Source organism: Alosa alosa, unplaced genomic scaffold, assembly GCF_017589495.1.
Source record: "Alosa alosa isolate M-15738 ecotype Scorff River unplaced genomic scaffold, AALO_Geno_1.1 AALO_1.0_unplaced_1, whole genome shotgun sequence".
In the NCBI taxonomy this organism is placed as follows: Eukaryota; Metazoa; Chordata; class Actinopteri; order Clupeiformes; family Clupeidae; genus Alosa; species Alosa alosa.
Window position 1 is genome coordinate 505532 of NW_025962133.1, and position 4883 is coordinate 510414.

Here is a 4883-nt window from a genome sequence, read left to right on the forward strand (position 1 = left end):
TTTTTTTTTTCACTTTTTTGCCATAGTTCATGCATTTCACATGTTTAGATGTGAAATAAACAATCATTTGGACAATAATTGACAGATTTTGAACTTTGTAAAAAAATTCTCTCATCCTGACCGCCAAAAACTAAAAAATCGGAAAAGTAAGAAAAAAAAAAATCAGACCAATTTTGTTTCATTTTTGTTGCCATAGTTAATGCATTTCACATGTGTAGACGGAAAAATAATAATTTGGATTATAATTGACAGATTTTGAAATTTTTCAAAAATCTGTCTTTTTTTCCTGACCCCGACTTTAAATGAAAACTAAGAAAATCTGAAAAGTTCGAAAAAAATCAGACCAATTTTTTTTTTTCATTTTTGTTGCCATAGTTAATGCATTTCACATATCTAGACATGAAATAAAAATAATTTGGACAATATCTGACAGATTTTGAAATTTGTCAAAAAAATCTTTTTTCCTGACCCTGACCTTATGTGAAAAACTAAGAAAATCTGAAAAGTAAAAAAAATAAGACCAATTTTTTTTTTCACTTTTGTTTGCCATAGATCATGCATTTCACATGTCTAGACGTGAAAAAAAATAATTTGGACAATATCTGACATATTTTGAAATGTGTCTAAAAATCGCTTTTTTCCTGACCCTCGACCTTATGTGAAAACTAAGAAAATCTGAAAAGCAAGAAAAAAAAATCTGACCAATTTTTTTTTTTTCATTTTGTTGCCATAGTTTAATGCATTTCACATGTGTAGATGTGAAAAAATAATAATTTGGACAATAATTGACAGATTTTGAAATTTTTCAAAAATCTGTCTTTTTTCATGACCCCGGACCTTGAATGAAAACTAAGAAAATCTGAAAAGTACGAAAAAATCAAACCAATTTTTTTTTCACTTTTTTTGCCATAGTTCATGCATTTCACATGTTTAGATGTGAAATAAACAATCATTTGGACAATAATTGACAGATTTTGAACTTTGTAAAAAAAACATTCTCTCATCCTGACCGCGAAAACTAAAAAAATCGGAAAAGTAAGAAAAAAATCAGACCAATTTTGTTTCATTTTTGTTGCCATAGTTAATGCATTTCACATGTGTAGATGTGAAAAAATAATAATTTGGACAATAATTGACAGATTTTGAAATTTTTCAAAAATCTGTCTTTTTTCCTGACCCCGACTTTAAATGAAAACTAAGAAAATCTGAAAAAAGTTCAAAAAATCAGACCAATTTTTTTTTTTTCATTTTTGTTGCCATAGTTAATGCATTTCGCATATCTAGACATGAAATAAAAATAATTTGGACAATATCTGACAGATTTTGAAATTTGTAAAAAATCTGTCTTTTTTTTCTGACCCCGACCTTATGTGAAAACTAAGAAAATCTGAAAAGTAAAAAAAAAAATAAGACCAATTTTTTTTTCACTTTTTTTCGCCACAGATCATGCATTTCACATGTCTAGACGGAATTAAAAAATAATTTGGACAATATCTGACATATTTTGAAATTTGTCAAAATCCTTTTTTCCTGACCCCGACCTTATGTGAAAACTAAGAAAATCTGAAAAGTACTAAAAAAAATAAGACCAATTTTTTTTCACTTTTTTTGCCACAGATCATGCATTTCACATGTCTAGACGTGAAGTAAAACATAATTTGGACAATATCTGACATATTTTGAAATGTGTCAAAATCCGCCTTTTTCCTGACCCCGACCTTATGTGAAAACTAAGAAAATCTGAAAAGTAATGACAAAAAATAAGACCAATTTTGTTTTTCACTTTTGTTTGCCACAGATCATGCATTTCACATGTCTAGACGTGAAGTAAAACATAATTTGGACAATATCTGTCATATTTTGAAATGTGTCTAAATCCTTTTTTTTCCTGACCCCGACCTTATGTGAAAACTAAGAAAAAAATCTGAAAAGCAAGAAAAAATCTGACCAATTTTTTTTTTTTTTTTGTTGCCATAGTTTAATGCATTTCACATGTAGATGTGAAAAAATAATAATTTGGATTAATAATTGACAGATTTTGAAATTTTTCAAAAATCTGTCTTTTTCCTGACCCCGACCTTGAATGAAAACTAAGAAAATCTGAAAAGTAATGAAAAAATCAAACCAATTTTTTTTTTTTTTTTTTTTTGCCATAGTTCATGCATTTCACATGTTTAGATGTGAAATAAACAATCATTTGGACAATAATTGACAGATTTTGAACTTTGTAAAAACATTCTCTCATCCTGACCGCTGAAAACTAAAAAATCGAAAAGTAAGAAAAAAAAAAATCAGACCAATTTTGTTTCATTTTTGTTGCCATAGTTAATGCATTTCACATGTGTAGATGTGAAAAAAAATAATAATTTGGACAATAATTGACAGATTTTGAAATTTTTCAAAAATCTGTCTTTTTTTCCTGACCCCGGACTTTAAATGAAAAACTAAGAAAATCTGAAAAGTTCGAAAAAAAATCAGACCAATTTTTTTTTTTTGTTATACTTTGTTGCCATAGTTAATGCATTTCACATATCTAGACATGAAATAAAAAAATAATTTGGACAATATCTGACAGATTTTGAAATTTGTAAAAAAATCTGTCTTTTTCCTGACCCCGACCTTATGTGAAAACTAAGAAAATCTGAAAAGTAAAAAAAAAATAAGACCAATTTTTTTTTTCACTTTTTTTCTCGCCACAGATCATGCATTTCACATGTCTAGACGAATTAAAAAAATAATTTGGACAATATCTGACATATTTTTGAAATTTGTCAAAAATCCGTCTTTTTCCTGACCCCGACCTTATGTGAAAAACTAAGAAAATCTGAAAAGTACGAAAAAATAAGACCAATTTTTTTTTTCACTTTTTTTGCCATAGATCATGCATTTCACATGTCTAGACGTGAAGTAAAACATAATTTGGACAATATCTGACATATTTTGAAATGTGTCAAAATCCGTCTTTTTCCTGACCCCGGACCTTATGTGAAAACTAAGAAAATCTGAAAAGTACGACAAAAATAAGACCAATTTTGTTTTTCACTTTTGTTTGCCACAGATCATGCATTTCACATGTCTAGACGTGAAGTAAAACATAATTTGGACAATATCTGACATATTTTGAAATGTGTCTAAATCCTTTTTTTCCTGACCCCGGACCTTATGTGAAAACTAAGAAAATCTGAAAAGCAAGAAAAAAAATCTGACCAATTTTTTTTTTTTTTTTGTTGCCATAGTTTAATGCATTTCACATGTGTAGATGTGAAAAATAATAATTTGGACAATAATTGACAGATTTTGAAATTTTTCAAAAATCTGTCTTTTTTCATGACCCGGACCTTGAATGAAAACTAAGAAAATCTGAAAAGTACTTTAAAAATCAAACCAATTTTTTTTTCACTTTTTTTGCCATAGTTCATGCATTTCACATGTTTAGATGTGAAATAAACAATCATTTGGACAATAATTGACAGATTTTGAACTTTGTAAAAAAATTCTCTCATCCTGACCGCTTTAAAACTAAAAAATCGGAAAAGTAAGAAAAAAAAATCAGACCAATTTTGTTTCATTTTTGTTGCCATAGTTAATGCATTTCACATGTGTAGATGTGGAAAAATAATAATTTGGACAATAATTGACAGATTTTGAAATTTTTCAAAATCTGTCTTTTTTCCTGACCCCGGACCTTATGAAATGAAAAACTAAGAAAATCTGAAAAAGTATTTTTCCAAAAAAATAAGACCAATTTTTTTTTTTTTTCACTTTTTTTGCCATAGATCATGCATTTCACATGTCTAGACATGAATTAAAAAATAATTTGGACAATATCTGACATATTTTGAAATTTGTCAAAATCCGCTTTTTTCCTGACCCCCGACCTTATATGTGAAAACTAAGAAAATCTGAAAAGTCCGAAAAAAATCAGACCAATTTTTTTTTCACTTTTGTTTGCCACAGATCATGCATTTCACATGTCTAGACGTGAAGTAAAACATAATTTGGACAATATCTGACATATTTTGAAATGTGTCAAAATCCGTCTTTTTTCCTGACCCCGGACCTTATGTGAAAACTAAGAAAAATCTGAAAAGCAAGAAAAAAATAAGACCAATTTTTTTTTCATTTTTGTTTGCCATAGATAATGCATTTCACATGTGTAGATGTGAAAAAAAAACATAATTTGACAATATTGACATATTTTTTGAAATTTTTCAAAAATCTCTTTTTTTCCTCCTGACCCGGACCTTATGTGAAAACTAAGAAAATCTGAAAAGTAAGAAAAAATCAAACAATTTTTTTTCACTTTTTGTTTTGCCATAGTTCATGCATTTCACATGTTTAGATGTGAAAAAATAATAATTTGGACAATAATTGACAGATTTTGAAATTTTCAAAAACATGTCTTTCATGACCCTGACCTTATGTGAAAACTAAAAAAATCTGAAAAGTAAGAAAAAATCAGACCAATTTTTATTTCATTTTTGTTGCCATAGATCATGCATTTCACATGTCTAGACGTGAAAAATAATAATTTGACAATATCTGACAGATTTTGAAATTTTCAAAAAATCTGTCTTTTTCCTGACCCGACTTTAAATGAAAACTAAGAAAATCTGAAAAGTTCGAAAAAATAGACCAATTTTTTTCATTTTGGGAGCCATAGATAATGCATTTCGCATATCTAGACATGAAATAAAAAATAATTTGGACAATATCTGACAGATTTTGAAATTTGTCAAAATCCCCGCCTTTTTCTGACCCCGACCTTTATGTGAAAACTAAGAAAATCTAGAAAGTAATGAAAAAAATAAGACCAATTTTTTCACTTTTTTCTACACACAGATCATGCATTTCACATGTCTAGACGTGAAGTAAAACATAAT